We start from the raw sequence: 18,948 nt of genomic DNA on the forward strand, positions 1-18,948 counted from the left end.
CTCGGATATCTTTCGGGAGTCGCTGGCAAATTGAGGAGGGTGTAAACAGAAACACAGCCGAGGACCGACTCTGTCCCATTAATAGAACACATAATAGCCCACATACCACACATGTGTCGTGTCACTGCCTGCAGTCGAACCTCATGTCTGACAGGAAGAGCCGCGTCCCGGGTCGCGCCCGATGCCCGGACCCCCCAAAATCCCGAGCCCCGCCCATATAGCGCTGAGTATTTTGGATAGATCAGATAAAAATAAAAGTAAATAAGTTTTGGCCATTATTTAATGCCGGAAGGACCTGCCCTCCCCCAGCATGTCTAGAGATACTCCAGTGCTCCAGAATAGCTGCGCATTCTCCAACAAAACAGTAGATATAGAAAGAACCGGACTAATAAGATCTTCCCCAACCCACCCCACCCCACCCCACTTGCAGGAAAAAAACAAAAAAAAAAAAAAAAATGATTAATTAACCGTGTCCCAATCTTCCCACAATTGAGTCCACTTTAAGTAGGATCCTCTTTGTTTGTACAAAATCCTCTCATAGCTTTTCACTTTCTCAACCAGGCCCAGCCAGTTATTACAGTCTGGTGTGGAAGAACAAAACCATGATCTAGAAATAAGGAGCCTGGCTAAAAACATCACCTTGGTCAGCAATCTGCATTTTTTAGGCTGGTGATCAACCTCTGATAAATCTCCCAGGATCCATATCCTGGGAGACAAAGGAACATCAATATTAAGTTTACGGGCCAGGTTAGATTGGACCAGCCTCCAATAGCTGCTCACCATTGGGCAGTCCTAAAACAGATGTAAATGATCTGCCTCGGAATCCCCACAGCGTGGGCAGTCAGAGGAGGCTCTAAATCCTCTCCTATGTAGCCATGTAGGTGTTAGGCTACTTTCACACTAGCGTTCTGCTGTCCGCTCGTGAGCTCCGTCCAGCCCTGATGCAGTCTGAATGGATGCGGATCCGCTCAGACTGCATCAGTCTGGCGGCGTTCAGCCTCCGCTCCGCTCGCCTCCGCACGGCCAGGCGGACAGCTGAACGCTGCTTGCAGCGTTCAGCTGTCCGCCTGGCCGTGCGGAGGCGTGCGGATCCGTCCAGACTTACAATGTAAGTCAATGGGAACGGATCCGCTTGAAGATGACACCATATGGCTCAATCTTCAAGCGGATCCGTCCCTCATTGACTTTACATTGAAAGTCTGAACGGATCCGCTCAGGCTACTTTCGCACTTAGAAATTTTTCTACGTTATTAATGCAGACGGATCCTTACTGAACGGAGCCTCCGTCTGCATTAATATGATCGGATCCGTTCAGAACGGATCCGATCAAACGCAAGTGTGAAAGTAGCCTTACATAAATTTTGTGCATAATATTAAATTGTACAACAATGTGATTAAAATTGTGTGAAACCAACTTTAAACTTTCCCCTATATTCTCCCAGTTTGGAGAGCCCACCTCTGAAAGTGAAGAATACCAGGATTTCTGTCCTGGAGACAGAACATCCAAAAAGAAATTCTTCATTAAGTGACTGTAACAATGTGATACTTTAATTCTCGTGGCAATTTTCTTACAAATTAAATCATGTAAAAATTCAGGAGTATCTATGATAAAATAATGACTATTCGCAGTGCTAAAAAGTGCTGACCTCAATTGAAAGTATGCATACCAAGCCACCTCACCTAGATTTGCCCTTTGCTTTAGTTCCATAAGGGGCAGAATTTGTCCACCACTAACCACTTGATGCAGGTACTGGACATTTTTGGTCCTCCAATACTGGCAGCAGCTTAAATCGTTTAAGTTCATAAGCTTTGAGTTATGCCATAATGGGGTGCAGATGAGTGATGCCTTAACTCCGCACCAGCTCCTTATGGCCGCCCAAGTCTTTGTAGCCATTCTGCAGAAAAGTGTGTACCCACTCAGTGTATTTGATAAATAGTCAGATTCCAATACGGTAAAAAAATCCGAAAAGCCTGAGTCTTTCACCACTCTGCTGCAGAAGTGGCTATTTTCCCAGTCATTTAAAAAGCAGAGTTGAGAGGCCACAAAATAGCCCCTAAAATAGGGGAGGTTAAGACCTCCCCGATTATAGGGCATAGAAAAATAAAGTGCCTTCAATCTCACGCGCTTCCTCCCCCATAATAAATCATTGATCATCCGCTCTATCAATCTGAAGTACTTGTCTGCGATCCAAACAGGCGAGTTGCGCAGGACATAAAGAACCTGGGGCAGCACTACTATTTTTATTAGGGAAATTCTGTCCGCTCTTGCAAGCAGAATTTTATGCCATATCTTAATTTTAGCCCTCAGCTTTATCAGCAAGGGAATCAGAGTTGTAGGTATTCCTGAGGTTTGGTAGAAACTGTTATCCCCAGGTACTTTATTGAGTCAGAGATCGTTAGTTGGTTATCCCATTATGTATACTAATGCCAGAAGCCTGACTAATAAAACTGGGTAACTGGAATTAGTGATGTGTTAGGAGGACTATGACATAGTGGGAATAACTGAGACATGGCTGGATGATAGTTATGACTGGGCAGTTAATGTACAGGGTTACAGTCTGTTTAGAAAGGATCGCAAAACCGCAGAGGGGAAGGGGTCTGCCTTTATGTAAAGTCCTGTCTAAAGCCGCCCACAGTCCGAGAAGCTATAAGTGAGGGATATGAACATGTGGAGTCACTGGGTAGAAATACATGGAGGCAAGAACAATAATAAATTACTAATAGGAGTTTATTATAAACCACCTAATATACCAGAGTCCACAGGTATATTTTACTGTGCAAGCCTTCTACAAGATCATTAATAAATATATTGAAGAGAACAGTGCCAAATACTAACCCCTGAGGTACTCCACTAGTGACAGTGACCCAATCTGAGTGTGTACCGTTAATAACCATCCACTGTTTTCTATCACTGAGCCAGTTACTTACCCACATACAGATATTTTTTCCCAGTCCAAGCATTCTCATTTTATATACTACCCGTTTATGTGGTACAGTATCAAATGCTTTGGAGAAGTGAAGATATACAACATCCATTGATTTGCCGCGGTAAAGGCTAGTACTGATTAAATTAGTTTGACCTGACCGATCCCACATAAAGTTATGCTGATATGGCATTATTTGCTTATTTTCATTGAGGTACTCCAAGATAGCATCTCTTAGAATACCTTCAAACAGTTTACCCATGACAGATGTTAAACTTACTGGCCTATAGTTTCCGGGCTCTGTTCATGGACCCTTTTTGAATATTGGCACCACATTTGCTATGCACCAATCCTGTGGAACACTCCCTGTCAGTATAAAATCCTTAAATATCAGAAATAAGGGTCTGGCTATTACATTACTTAATTCTCTTAGGATATGGGGGTGTATGCCATCTGGTCCCGGCGATTTGCTTATTTCAATCTTTTTAAGACGCCACCATACTTCATCCTGGGTTAGAGAGAGCACTTTTAATGGGGAATTTACTTTTACATTCTGCATTTCATATGACAGTTTATTTTCCTCAGTGAATACAGTGTGGGGGGGGGGGGGATATTTAAAAGCTTTGCTTTCTCCCTTAATTGCTGTCTGGAAATACCCCATCATCACACTGTAAAGGGCTGACACCTTCAGATTTATACTTTTTGACATTTATATAATTGAGGAACATTTTCGGTTAGTTTTGCTCTCTTTGGCAATGACTCACTCTGTCTCTAGTTTGTCTGCTATTATATGTCTTTAACATATTCTATTTTTTCCTTATAGTTTTTCAATGCTTCCTCGCTACCCTCCTGTTTTAGTGATTTAAATGTTTTCTTTTTGTCATTTATTGCTTTCTTTACAATTCTATTTATCCACATTGGTTATTTCTTGTTCCTTACCCTTTTATTCCCATAAGGTATGTACCTCTCACAATTAGATTTTAGGATGCTTTTAAAAATATACCATTTTGTGGCTCTATTTTTATTTTTGAGGCCTTCTTCCCAGTTAGGCTAATGGCCTCTCTTTTTGTTCTTCCTGAAAAAACACTCTTTTGAATCACAATGGGAAGGTTATTTTATGGTCACTATTTCCCAGATGTCCCCCAACCTGCACATCTGTTGTTCTGTCAGGTCTATTAGTTAATACTAAGTCCAGTATGGCTGTCCCTAGTCTGGCCCTGAACCAGTTGGAAAAGGTAATGGTCTTTGGTTATTGCAAAGAACCTGTTTCCTTTATGAGCTCTAGGGGTTTTAGTTTCCCATACTATGTCTGGGTAGTTGAAGTCCCACATAATAACAACCCCAAGAATTTCAGCCTTGTCTATTTTATTTAGTAGTAGATTTTCTGTGAACTGTATTAGGTGGCTTATGATAAATTCTGATTAGTAGGTTTTTATCCTTTTTGCCTCCATATATTTCTACCCACAGTGACTCCACATGTTTATGTCCCTCATTTATATCTTCCCAGAGTGTGGGCTTTATACAGCACTTTACATAAAGTCAAAACCCTCCATCTCTGCGGTTTTGACGATCCTTTCTACGTTAAATGCCCACTCATAGCTATCATCCAGCCATGTCTCAGTTATTCCCAGTATGTCATAGTCGTCCTCACACATCACTAATTCCAGTTCACCAGTTTTATAAGTCAGACTTCTGGCATTAGTGTACATAGAATTAAGAGGTTTATGCATATTTTTTTACCCTACACCTTTTCTTATGAACAGTTCTAGTCCCTCCTTCCATTCCTCCCCCAGTTTCATTACGTCATCCTAAAATATAATTTCCCTCACCCCCACTCCTTAGTTTAAACACTCCTACAACCTTCTAGCCATCTTCTCCCCCCCCCCCCCCAAAACAGCTACACATTCCCCATTAAGATTCAGCCAATCCCTAAGATAGAGCCTGTAGCCAACAGAGAAGTCGGACCAGTTCTCCAGAAACCCAAACCCTTCCTGCCCAGCCACACTAGCAACTTGGCCAGGTGATGGCAATGCCGCCTCCACATTCTCAATCTGTGAGTCCTGCACCAATGTCCTTCTCTGCCTCCTCATCCTCAACCTTGTCCTCAGCCTCCATTGCAGACACAATTCGGAGTGCTCCTCCAGCATACATCCTATGCAGAGCACGGTGGTGTCACACTATTCTGCACCTGGTTTTCCTGGGTGAATGGAGTCACATAGGAGAATAACTGCTCCACGTCCTTCAAGAGGAAATCGAATTCTGACTCTCTCCTCACCAACTGAAGATCATAACAATGTTCACAGATAATGCGAAGAACATCGTGCCATTGCGGCGTCAAGGAGGGCTGACCCATGAGCCCTGCATGGCACACATCTTTAATCTGGTTGTAAAGCGGTTCTTGAAGTCTTCCAACCAACTGCAAGACACGCTTCAAATGGCCAGGAAAGTGTGCATGCACTTAACCCCTTAAGGACCGAGGACGTACCGGTACGCCCTATTTCCCGAGTCCTTAAGGACCGAGGACGTACCGGTACGTCCTGACTTAAAACCGTAACTCCGGCGCCGCGGGGGTTAATCGGAACGGGATTTCGGCTGAAATCATTCAGCCGGCATCCCGTAACAACGCAGGGGGGGGTCATTTGACCCCCCCGTATCGGCGATCGCAGAAAACCGCATGTCAATTCAGACCTGCGGTTTTCTGCGTTTCCGGTCCATTCGGGTGTCCTGTGACCCGATGAACCGGAAAAAGACTGCGATCGGTGGCGTAATTATACACCACCAATCGCAGTCCGAGGATTTGAGGAGGCGGTGCTGGCCCTGGTGCTGAACACTGCTGTCCAGGGTGCTGATTGGTGCAGGGGAGAGAGGCGCGAGATTCAAACTTCCTGCGCTCCTCTCTCCCCTCCTCTTCCTGTTCTGCACGAGCACCCGGCAGCATCGTCCAGCACCAGCTCCTGTGTCCCCCTAATCGGCATCCATCACCCTCCTGCACCCATCGCCACCCAGGTAGGTTAGGGTCAGTGAGGGAGAGGCACCGTTAGGCAGGGAAAGAAGGGAAAAGTAAGTTAGGAAAAAAAAAAAAAACTTTTATCCAAACTTCCATCTATCCATCTAACCCTAACCCAGACCCCCCCCTGCCACTTGCCCCCCCCCCCACCAGCCCCCCCACCCCACACCAGCCCCCCCCCCACCCCACCCACCCCCCACCAGCCCCCCCACCCCCCACCAGCCCCCCTCCTCACCACCACTTTTTTTTTTCTGCGTGCGCTGACTGGCCGGCACTTTTTAGCGTCCGTCCACTGTTAGCGCATCGCCCGCCCCACACCCCACCGACCGCTGATCAGCGTTGTACCGCTGATCAGCAAGTTTTAACTTTTTTTTTTCCTAACACTTGCCCTTTTTTTTTTGCCTTTTTTAGTACGCGAACACCCGTTGCCCCCACACACACGCACATATAATAAAGTTTTACACACACGCACACCTACACGCACACACACCCATGGCCCGCCGGGTGTTCTCGGCCGAGGAGGCATATGCCCAGATTGCCTCCGACTCTGAGAGCCCCAGTGAGGATGAGGATGACCCCACGTTCCTCTTATCATCCGCATCCTCCTCATCATCATCGGATGACGATGAGCCACCAAGGCGGCGGAGACGCCGCCAGGCGGAGCCAGGGGCCCCACATGCTAGGGATCCTGTGGCCCACCCTAGTACGAGCCGCCCTGGGGTTCGTACTGGTTTCCCGGCCCACCAAATAAGTCCACCGGAGACCCCTGCCGATGAACTTAGCTGGTGTCCCCCAGTGGACTTTGAGCCTGAGATTCCGGATTTCGCTGGCAATCCTGGAATCCAGATTCCCACAGTGGGGTTTACTGAAATAGACTATTTTAGTTTTTTTTTCAGTAACCCACTGGTGAATTTGATGGTGGAGCAGACGAATCTGTACGCCCAACAGTTCGTCGCTCAAAACCCAGGCTCAGTTTTGGCTAGACCCGGTGGCTGGACGCCGGTCAGTGCAGCCGAAATGAGGACATTTTGGGGCCTCGTGCTGCATATGGGTCTAGTCCAAAAACCCAGTGTCAGACAATACTGGAGTGGGGACGTCTTGTACCAGACCCCACTGTACAGTATGGTCATGATACGTCACCGGTTTGAGGCCATCCGGAAATGTCTGCATTATTCCGATAATGCAGCATGTCCACCCCGAGGTGATCCTGCCTATGACCGGCTGTATAAGATACGGCCGGTCATCGATCACTTTGGGGCCACATTTCAGCAGGCCTACGTACCTGGAAGGGAGGTCGCGGTTGATGAGTCGCTCATTGCGTTCAAGGGGAGACTCAGTTTCCGCCAATATATTCCCACAAAGCGGGCGAGGTATGGCGTGAAGCTATACAAAATTTGTGAGAGTACCTCAGGGTACACTTACAAATTTCGTGTGTACGAGGGGCGAGATTCCCGTATTCAACCCCCAGAATGTCCCCCCACTCTGGGTGTTAGCGGGAAACTCGTGTGGGACCTTATGTACCCACTGCTGGATAGTGGTTACCACTTGTACGTGGATAACTTTTATACCAGCATTCCCTTGTTCAGGTCCCTTGCCGCCAGATCCACGTTCGCTTGTGGGACCGTGCGGAAAAATCAGCGCGGCCTCCCTGCCTACCCCCTCCAGGTACCTATCCCCAGGGGTGAGACCCGTGCACTTACCAGTGGAAACCTGTTGCTGGTCAGGTATAAGGACAAGAGGGATGTCCTTATGCTGTCCACAATCCACGGTAACGGCACCACCCCAGTCCCTGTGCGAGGTACCGCGGCAACGGTCCTCAAGCCCGATTGTATCGTCGACTACAATCGGTATATGGGAGGAGTTGATCTCTCTGATCAAGTCCTCACGCCATATAACGCCATGCGCAAAACCCGGGCATGGTACAAAAAAGTTGCGGTCTACTTGGTGCAGGTTGCCATGTACAACTCTTTTGTACTATCCCGAAGCGCTGGCAGCACAGGGACATTCCTCCAATTCTATGAGGCAGTCCTCAAGGACCTGATCTTTTCGGACCGGGAAAGAGCAGGCCGGAGTACCTCGGGAACTGGAGGCGCCCGGATCGTCCCTGGCCAACACTTTCCAGGTGTGGTCCCCCATACTGGAAAGAAGGGACGAACCCAAAAAAAGTGCAGAGTGTGTCACAAGAGGGGGATACGGAAGGACACCACAACTCAGTGTGACACTTGCCCCGATCATCCGGGCCTCTGCATTATCAATTGCTTCAGGGAGTATCACACTTCCATGGAGTACTAAATTTTTATAATCCCCAACAGTTCACTAGAGAACATAAAACACTATGGCTCTCAGACTTTGGAGACACGAAAACTATTTTTCTTTCCCCAAAAAATATTAGTTTTAGTGCAGGCATCCTCAAACTGCGGCCCTCCAGATGTTGTAAAACTATAACTCCCAGCATGCCCAGACAACCTACAGCCATCATCAGGGCATAGTGGGAATTGTAGTTTTACAACATCTGGAGGGCCGCAGTTTTAGGATGCCTGCTTAGTGTGTCCAAAGTCTGAGAGCCATACATATTGGGCATCGTCGCGTGCGTAAAAGTCGTCGCTATAAAAATAACTTTTGACCAAACGCCTCGGATGAACGGTGTTAAAAATATAAAACAAAAACGGTGCCAAAACACCCATTTTTGGGCAAAATTTCAATTTAAATCCATTTTGCCGGTAATAAAGCAAGGGTTAACAGCCAAACAAAACTCAATATTTATGGCCCTGATTCTGTAGTTTGCAGAAACACCCCATATGTGGTCGTAAATGGCTATATAGCCGCACGGCAGGGCATAGAACGAAGGGAACGCCATACGGTTTCTGGAAGGCAGATTTTGATGGACAGTTTTTTTTTGACACCATGTCCCATTAGAAGCCCCCCCTGATGTAGCCCAGACTAGAAACTCCAAAAAAGTGACCCCATCTAAGAAACTACACCCCTCAAGGTATTCAAAAGTTACTTTACAAACTATGTTAACCCTTTAGGTGTTCCACAAAACTAAATAGCGAATGTAGAAACAATTTTAGATTTTAATTTTTTTGTTACATTGCCTCAAAAAAGAGTAATATAGAGCAACCAAATATCAAATTTACCCCAAAAATAGTCCCAAAACAACAACCACCTTATCCCGTAGTTTCCTAGATGGGGTCACTTTTATGGAGTTTCTACTCTAGGGGTGCATCAGGGGGCTTGAAAGGGTACATGGTGTAAATAAACCAGTCCAGCAAAATCTGCCTTCCAAAAACCATATGGCGTTCCCCTTCTTCTATGTCCTGCCGTTTAGCCAAATAGTAGTTTACCACCACATATGGGGTGTTTCTGCAAACTACAGAATCAGGGCAACCCATTTTGAGTGTTGTTTGGCAGTTAACCCTTGTTTTACTCCTAGAAAAAATTGATTATATTGGAAAATTTTCCAAAAAATTGAAATTTCATAATTGTTTCTCCATCTGCCATTAACTCTTGTGGAACACCTAAAGGGTTAACAAAGTTTGTAAACCCAGTTTTGAATACCTTGAGGGGTGTACTTTCTTAGATGGAGTCACTTTTTTGAAATTTCTATTCTAGGGGTGCAACAGGGGGCTTCAAATGGGACATGGTATAAACAAAACCAGTCCTGCAAAATCTGCCTTCCAAAACCCATATGGTGTTCCCCTCCTTCTATGTGCTACCGTTCGGCCAAACAGTAGTTTACGACCACATATGGGGTGTTTTTGCAAACTACAGAATCAGGGCAACCCATTTTGAGTGTTGTTTGGCAGTTAACCCTTGTTTTACTCCTAGAAAAAATTGATTATATTGGAAAATTTTCCAAAAAATTGAAATTTCATAATTGTTTCTCCATCTGCCATTAACTCTTGTGGAACACCTAAAGGGTTAACAAAGTTTGTAAACCCAGTTTTGAATACCTTGAGGGGTGTACTTTCTTAGATGGAGTCACTTTTTTGAAATTTCTATTCTAGGGGTGCAACAGGGGGCTTCAAATGGGACATGGTATAAACAAAACCAGTCCTGCAAAATCTGCCTTCCAAAACCCATATGGTGTTCCCCTCCTTCTATGTGCTACCGTTCGGCCAAACAGTAGTTTACGACCACATATGGGGTGTTTTTGCAAACTACAGAATCAGGGCAACCCATTTTGAGTGTTGTTTGGCAGTTAACCCTTGTTTTACTCCTAGAAAAAATTGATTATATTGGAAAATTTTCCAAAAAATTGAAATTTCATAATTGTTTCTCCATCTGCCATTAACTCTTGTGGAACACCTAAAGGGTTAACAAAGTTTGTAAACCCAGTTTTGAATACCTTGAGGGGTGTACTTTCTTAGATGGAGTCACTTTTTTGAAATTTCTATTCTAGGGGTGCAACAGGGGGCTTCAAATGGGACATGGTATAAACAAAACCAGTCCTGCAAAATCTGCCTTCCAAAACCCATATGGTGTTCCCCTCCTTCTATGTGCTACCGTTCGGCCAAACAGTAGTTTACGACCACATATGGGGTGTTTTTGCAAACTACAGAATCAGGGCAACCCATTTTGAGTGTTGTTTGGCAGTTAACCCTTATTTTACTCCTGGAAAAAATTTATTATATTGGAAAATTTTCCAAAAAATAGAAATTTCAAAATTGTTTCTCCATCTGCCATTAACTCTTGTGGAACACCTAAAGGGTTAATAAAGTTTGAAAAAACAGTTTTGAATACCTTGAGGGGTGTAGTTTCTAGAATGGGGTCATTTTTGGGAGGTTTCTATTATCTAAGCCTCACAATATGACTTCAAACCTGAACTGGTCCATAAAAAGTGGGATTTTGAAGATTTCTCAAAAATTTCAAAATTTGCTTCTAAACTTCTAAGCCTTGTAACATCCCCAAAAAATAAAATATCATTCCCAAAATGCTACAAACATGAAGTAGACATATGGGGAATGTAAAGTCATCACAATTTTTGGGGGTATTACTATGTATTACAGAAGTAGAGAAACTGAAACTTTGAAATTTGCTAATTTTTCAAAATTTTTGGTAAAAAATGTATTTTTTTATGCAAAAAAAATAACTTTTTTGACCCAATTTTAGCAGTGTCATGAAGTACAATATGTGACGAAAAAACAATCTCAGAACGGCCTGGGTAAGTCAAAGCGTTTAAAAGTTATGAGCACTTAAAGTGACACTGGTCAGATTTGCAAAAAATGGCCCGGTCCTTAAGGTGAAAATGAGCCCGGTCCTTAAGGGGTTAAGCCACTATTACCCTGCAAAACAAGCCCTCCATGAACTGCAAAAGCAGAATAGCGTTCCCAAACATATAATTCCAATATGCAATGTTTCCATCCATTGGTACTCCATCCTCCATATGATGGAAGGCCGTGAACGATGATGCAGGTGGAAAGAAGCACTCCTTGTGTAACTTAAATGTTGGCCAGTGGCAGCTCATGTGTGACACTTGTCGTTTGCTCAGGCCCTTTGAGAAGGCCACTTTATTTGTCAATCGCCAGGACTACGGGATGAACAATGTCATTCCACTCCTTCAAATCCTGGAGCAGATGTTGATAAATCTGGCTGGCCAAAGGACAGGAGACATCTCACGGCCACTTGAGACCTGTGGGGGGCTGAACTTGCGGAGTAGGAGGAGGACATTCACACACAAGCAATGTATGCAGAAATGGGTGGTTTATCTGCACACGTGACAGAAGATGAGCAGGAGGAGCTGAAGGGTGATGAGGAAGTCCAGGCAGATGACCCCGACAGACCGTGGCAGTATGCATTGGAGATGGTGGCAGGGAGTGCCTCCAAGTCCATTGCGCAAATTGGCAGATGCATGCTGAGTAGCTTGCGTAGTGACAGCCGTATTATCAGCATTCGGCAGAGGAATGACTACTGGCTCTCCACCATGTTATACCCTCTACTATCTACTGGTCCAAAATGGGGGCCTTTTTTCCACCTGCTGAGAGGAAGGATAAACTGAACTACTATTGAGACATTCTGTGTAGTCAGTTGGCTGCTACCTATGCTCACGAAAGTCAAACCGGGGGGGCCTTCTGCGCTCACGCCCTACTGCCATGACTGCTGGAAGGGATGGGGGGGCAGGAGCAGCACTGGCTCCATCAGTGGCAACTTAAGTCTGGAGTCTGTAATAGGCACTTTTCTTTACCTACCTACTGAAGAAACCACTCACCATCAGCAGCAGCAGAACATGGAGCAGAACCTGAACCAACAGGTGGTAGCATACTTGGACTGCACCCTGCCAACCCCATATCCAAAATCCCCTGTACTACTGGGCAGCCAAACTTGATTTGTGGCCAAGTTTGCCCTGGACAAGCATTAGTTACCCCAAAGAGAACTCACCTTTCCGCACAAAATGTTGAGAGAATAACCTCTGTAAAGATGAATCAGGTGTGGATCAGCTATAATTTTGTAAAATATCTCTCCAAATGCTAAATTTTTGCAAAACTTTAACTCTTGGAAGACATGAGTATGCCTTGACCACCTGTGGCGTTCACTCCTGTATAAACAAAACATGAGTGCTTTACTATAAATTAACCTAAGAATCTTGAAAACCTTATACATGTTCAGTTGGGCTATATAAAATCATTGTGAATGGAAGGTATGCGTCACCGAGGTTCCTGGCCTCGGTGAAGTAAGATCTGGTATTTTATGTGTCAGCAGCAGCTATTGCTAATTAACACCCTTGAGATTTAGCATGGCTGTCATAGCTGATCCGGGATGGCTCTTACTGGGAGTAGTCAAAGTGCTGGGTGGGTGACTACTCCCCATGTTCCAGGCCAGGTTTTGCCAGGCATAAAAAACAGCCAGCACTGCCAGGTGTGGTGGATTTACCTCCCTCTGACAGTGGAGCCCAGGAGTCTATATGATGTGAACTGAGGGCTGGGATTTGAGGTTTGAGCCAGGCTGGAGGACTCAGGCCCCTCTACAGGCGAACAGGATGCCTATGGACTTGAGGCTGAACTGCTAACAGGGTATGAATTAACACCTAGGAGAAAAGGTGACTTTTATTGTTTATGGACTTTCCTTGTGTGCGAACAAACACCAAGCCACCTGTCTCTTGTGATATGCCTTAACTGCATTTTGTTATACACCAGTGTGTGAATAAACACCGCTGTTTAAATCAAGAACTGTGTACTTTGCCTCTATACTGCATTCACTAGTTCTAACTACCAGAGCGAATCACCACAATTGGTGGAGAATATGGGCAAGCGCAGTGAGGCTGGCATGAATGCTGATAAATTTTTGGGTTTGTATTTTTGGGCACAGTTGCATGTCGTACATCAAACCACCTGTATTTCAACCCGTGCCCCACAACAAAATGGAAGCTGTTGTGAAGGCCCTCATGCCCAGAAAGCAGTCCGTGCAATGATCCCTAAGATGACACCCGCAGACAACATCAAAACCTACCTGGTGATGTACAAGAAAGTGGCCATCAGGGATAAGCTACCCCGAGACCAGTGGGCTGTGGTCGTCGCTCCATTTCTGGCATCCGATTCCCAGTGGGTGTATTTCGACTTGCCGGACGATCAAGTGGCCGGCTACCAAAAATTAAAGGGTGAGATTTTGGCAAGACTGGGGGTGAATGTCTTGGTCCGAGCCCAAAGGGTACATCAGTGGGGGTTTCATCTGACTGAGCCCACGAGACCCCAGTATTTTGACTTACTCCACCTTCTGCAAAAGTGGTTTTGGTTCTGGTACCGACAGTGCACAGTAAGTTACTGGCTAGGCGGCAGAGACCCTATGAGGTACTCAAAAAGGTTGGAGAAGTAAACTACAAGGTACACCAGCCAGGGAGGCGGAAGCCGGAGCAGGTGTACCATGTGAATATACTCAAACCGTGGAAGGCTAGGGAGGCCGGTACTGATGATAGCACGGGCTGAGTTTCCTAGGGGGAGAGGTTGCGGCAAGTCTGGTGTATGGGAAGCGGTTGCCATCATTACTTTAAGAAATAAAGGTCAGTCAGTCCGACAAATTGGGAAAACTTTGAAAGTGTCCCCAAGTGCAGTCACAAAAACCATCAAGCACTACAAAGAAACTGGCTCACATGCGGACCCCCCCAGGAAAGGAAGACCAAGAGTCACCTCTGCTGCGGAGGATAAGTTCATCGCAGTCACCAGCCTCAGAAATCACAGGTTAACAGCAGCTCAGATTAGAGACCCGGTCAATACCACACGGAGTTCTAGCAGCAGACACATCTATAGAACAACTGTTCAGAGGAAACTGTGTGAATCAGGCCTTCATGGTAGAATATTAGGAAACCACTGCTAAGGATAGGCAACAAGCAGAAAAGACTTGTTTGGGCTAAAGAACACAAGGAATGGACATTAGACCAGTGGAAATCTGCTTTGGTCTGATGAGTCCAAATTTGAGATCTTTGGTTCCAACCACTGTGTCTTTGTGCGACGCAGAAAAGGTGAACGGATGGACTCCACATGCCTGGTTCCCACCGTGAAGCATGGAGGAGGAGGTGTGATGGTGTGGGGGTGCTTTGCTGGTGACACTGTTGGGGATTTATTCAAAATTTAAGGCATACTGAACCAGCATGGCTACCATAGCATCTTGCAGTGGCCTGCTTTTCCATTCTGTTTGCGTTTGGTTGGACCATCATTTATTTTTCAACAGGACAATGACCCCAAACACACCTCCAGGCTGTGTAAGGGCTATTTGACCATGAAGGAGAGTGATAGGGTGCTGCGCCAGATGACCTGGCCTCCACAGTCACCGGACCTGAACCCAATCAAGATGGTTTGGGGTGAGCTGGACCGTAGAGTGAAGGCAAAAGGGCCAACAAGTGCTAAGCATCTCTGGGAACTCCTTCAAGACTGTTGGAAGACCATTTCAGGTGACTACCTCTTGAAGCTCATCAAGAGAATGCGAAGCAGTAATCAAAGCAAAAGGTGGCTACGAACCTAGAATATGTCATATTTTCAGTTGTTTCACACTTTTTTGTTATGTATATAATTCCACATGTGTTAATTCATAGTTTTGATGCCTTCAGTGTGAATCTACAATTTTCATAGTCATGAAAATAAAGAAAACTCTTTGAATGAGAAGGTGTGTCCAAACTTTTGGTCTCTACTGTATATATATATATATATATATATATTGTGAACTGTTACAACTGGGTTGTTTTGGGCAGAAACAGGAACAATCGACACCTTTGTAGCTTGTGTGTCACACTGTTGCTAATTTATTTTGCAAGTTGCTCAAAACAACAAACAAAAACCAAAATTACAATAGCCGTCTGGCTCCTGCCTATCTCACTCGGCAGCCCTAGCTAAACTCATAACACAAAACACAAAGAGCATTTTCAAAGGGAAAACAGAGCAACTTACAGTTCAGTAGTTAGGTGCAGAACCGCTCTCAGAGCTCCTAGGCTTGCAGCTTCTCAAACAGACTCCCAGAGAGAGAGAGCTCCTGAGTCAGGGCTGCTGACTTAATTAGTACATCTGTGTGAACAGTCGCCCAGGCAGGTTAAACCCGGACTGGCTCCGGGTGGTCAGGGAACCCACCCAACTCTTCCCTGACCGGCTCCAGGACCCTAAACTGTCTTTCTTTTTCCCAGGAAGCTTCTGGATACAAAGAAAACCAAACCTTTCTGGAGCCTTTTAACACATGAAGTGCCGGAAACTTGGTGCAATGTACACACCATCCAGCACTTTCTCTGCAAAACATTGTGACACCCTGTCACATACCCCATCCCTCTGTTCGAACCCATGGGCACGGACACTTTCCGAGAACATACAATGAGTTCGGGAGAGAGCGTCAGCATTGGGCTGCAGCTTTCCTGCTCTGTGCTCCACTGAGAAATTATAGTCCTGTAGTGACAGGAACCAGAGGGTCACCCTTGCATTATGATCTTTGGCCCGTGACATACAGGTAAGAGGGGAGTGATCTGTCACTAACTGAAATCGACAGCCGAGCAGATAGTATCGCAGAGTCTCCAAAGCCCACTTGATGGCCAAACACTCGCACTCCACAATACTATCGTTTTTCTCAGCCGGGGTTAGCTTCCTACTCAAATATATCACTGGGTGTTCTTCTCCATGCACCAACTGTGACAACACAGCCCCTAGGCCAACATTGGAAGCATCTGTTTGAACAACAAACTTTTTTTTTTAAACCAGGAGCGATAAAAACTGGCCTACTGCATAACACCTCCTTGAGTTTACAGAACGCAACCTCAGCATCTTTGTTCCAAGAAATTCCCCCTGAGCTTTTGCCCTTGATTAGGTCCGTAAGTGGAGCAGCTATGGTGGCAAAATCTGGAATAAACCTCTGGTAATACCCTATCATGCCCAGAAACGTCCTCACCTGTTTTTTTTTGTGCAAGGTTGAGGCCACTCCCTAATTGCCTGTACCTTTTGAGCCTGAGGCTTGATGAGGCCTTTACCAATAATGTACCCTAGATATCGTGCCTCTACAAGGCCCAGGGCACATTTCTTGGGATTGGCCGTCAGACCAGCCTACCGAATTGAGTTTACCACCGCTTGGACCTTGGGAAGATGACTTTCCCAATCTGAATATCACCACGTCGTTAAGGTACGCCGACACGAAGTGCCGGTGTGGCCTGAGGACTTCATCCATCAACCTCTGAAAGGTGGCAGTGGCCCCATGAAGCCCAAACGGCATTCTCACATACTGGAATAGGCCCTGTGGAGTAGAAAATGCTGTATTTTCCCTAGCCGTTGAAGTAAGTGTAATCTGCCAATAACCTCTGGTTAGATCCAGGGTGGTAATGTACCTGGCTGGACCTAACCTTTCTATCAACTCATCCACCCGTGGCATGGGATAAGCGTCGAACTTTGAGATCTCTTTTAATTTGCGAAAGTCTTTGCAAAACCGCAAGGACCCATCCGGTTTTGGTACCAACACCACAGGGCTACTCCAATCACTATGGGATGGCTCAATAACACCTAGTTCCAACATTCTCTGGACCTCACCGGCTACTGTCTGTCTGTGGGCATCAGGAATGCGATATGGCTTCAAGTGAACCCGAGCTTGTGGATCTGTAACAATATCATGCTTAATTACATGAGTGCAACCTGGCCACTCTGAAAACACATCAGCATTCCTAAGGAGGAATTCCTTTACCTCTTGGGCGTATGCCCTTGACAAAGTCTCCGAGACCTTCACCTCAGTAACTCCCCCCTGAAGTGTAGGGCTGAGAGGCTCAGCCGCCATAGAAACTAACGGTTCCTTCCAGGTCTTTATTAAATTGACATGATAGATTTGCATTTTTTTCCGTTTGTCAGGTTGGTGGACTTTATAATTCACTTGCCATTTCGCTAGGAATTTACTTTCAGCGGTGGGAACCAGAACCAGGACCCGGTCACCCGGCTGAAAAACCCTGAGTCTGGCTCCCCGATTGTATATGCGACTTTGGGCCTCTTCAGCCTGTCTCATATGTTCTTGTACTATGGGCATTACAGCTGTGATGCGGTCCTGCATCTGTAGAACATGTCCTACCACGGATCGGTGGGGAGAGGGCTCCTCTTCCCATAACTCCTTTGCAATATCCAAAAGCCCCCGGGGGTGTCGCCCATACAAAAGCTCAAACGGGGAAAACCCAGTAGACGACTGAGGTACCTCACGAACAGCAAACATCAAGTAGGGGAGCAGGCAATCCCAATCTCTCCCGTCTGTCTCAACGACCCTTTTTAACATTCTCTTGAGGGTTTTGTTGAAGCGCTCAACCAACCCATCAGTTTGAGGGTGATAGACAGATGTCCTTAACTGTTTTGTACCAAGCAGCTTACACAAACCTTTCATTACGTTTGACATAAAAGGTGTTCCTTGATCCGTCAGGATTAGAGTTGAGCGAACACCTGGATGTTCAGGTTCGAGAAGTTCGGCAGAACTTCCCGTAAATGTTCGGGTTCGGGATCCGAACTTCCCGAACCCGAACCCCATTGAAGTCAATGGGGACCCAAACTTTTCGGCACTAAAAAGGCTGTAAAACAGCCCAGGAAAGGGCTAGAGGGCTGCAAAAGGCAGCAAAATGTAGTTAAATCCCCTGCAAACAAATGTGGATAGGGAAATGAATAAAAATAAAAATAAAATAAATAAAAATTAACCAATATCAATTGGGGAGAGGTCCCATAGCAGAGAATCAGGCTTCATGTCATAGCAGAGAATAATGCTTCATGTCAGCCGAAACTGGAACAGTCCATTGTCAGATATTTAGGCCCCGACACCCAGACAGAGGAGAGAGGTCCCATAGCAGAGATTCAGGCTTCATGTCAGAAGAGAATTAGTCTCTTATGTCATAGCAGAGAATCAGGCTTCACGTCACAAAAACTGGAACAGTCCATTGTCAGATATTTAGGCCCCGGAACCCAGACAGAGGAGAGAGGTCCCATAGCAGAGATTCAGGCATGGGTGTGTCTGTTTCCTGCCACTGAGGTGGAAAGGTGTGCGTTTAGCAGCTCCTGGCAACTTCCACCTTGTTAAGGCCCCAGGGAGATTTTTTATCACCTTAATCCCCTGGGAGGGACCAGGCTTGTGGGGAGGTTTTCTACCTTTCTCCCCAGCCCAGGCCCTGCCTCTCCCTAGGGAGCTGGTAAGGGCCTGGGCCATGCGCTCAGGCAAGGCCCAGGATCCTGCTTGCCGGGGTAGGCCGGCGGGGAGTAGGGGAGGTGAGTTACCGGCCTCTGCTACATCTCCCGCCCCGGGGGTCAGAAGATCCAGCAGGGGTCATGTGGGTGTGTCCCCTGTGGCCCCCAGGGGCGAAGCCGTGAAGATCGGTGGCAAGTCCAGGAGAATGGAGTCTCTAAAATGTACGTGGGGTGCTCCTGGAGGTGGCTTGGGAGCGGTGGAGGCCGACTGGGGCTACATGGGGCCCAGGGAGCCTGTCGCCATATATAGCTCCCATATAGCAGCCTACCTCCAGGAGTAAGAGGAGGCTGGAAAAGTCTTAAAGAGGCTCAGAGGCGAGCTAAAGCGTGAAAGGCGGAATGCAGACAGAGCCTCTAAGGC

The sequence above is a fragment of the Bufo gargarizans genome, chromosome 10, assembly GCF_014858855.1.
Source record: "Bufo gargarizans isolate SCDJY-AF-19 chromosome 10, ASM1485885v1, whole genome shotgun sequence".
Taxonomy (NCBI): Eukaryota; Metazoa; Chordata; class Amphibia; order Anura; family Bufonidae; genus Bufo; species Bufo gargarizans.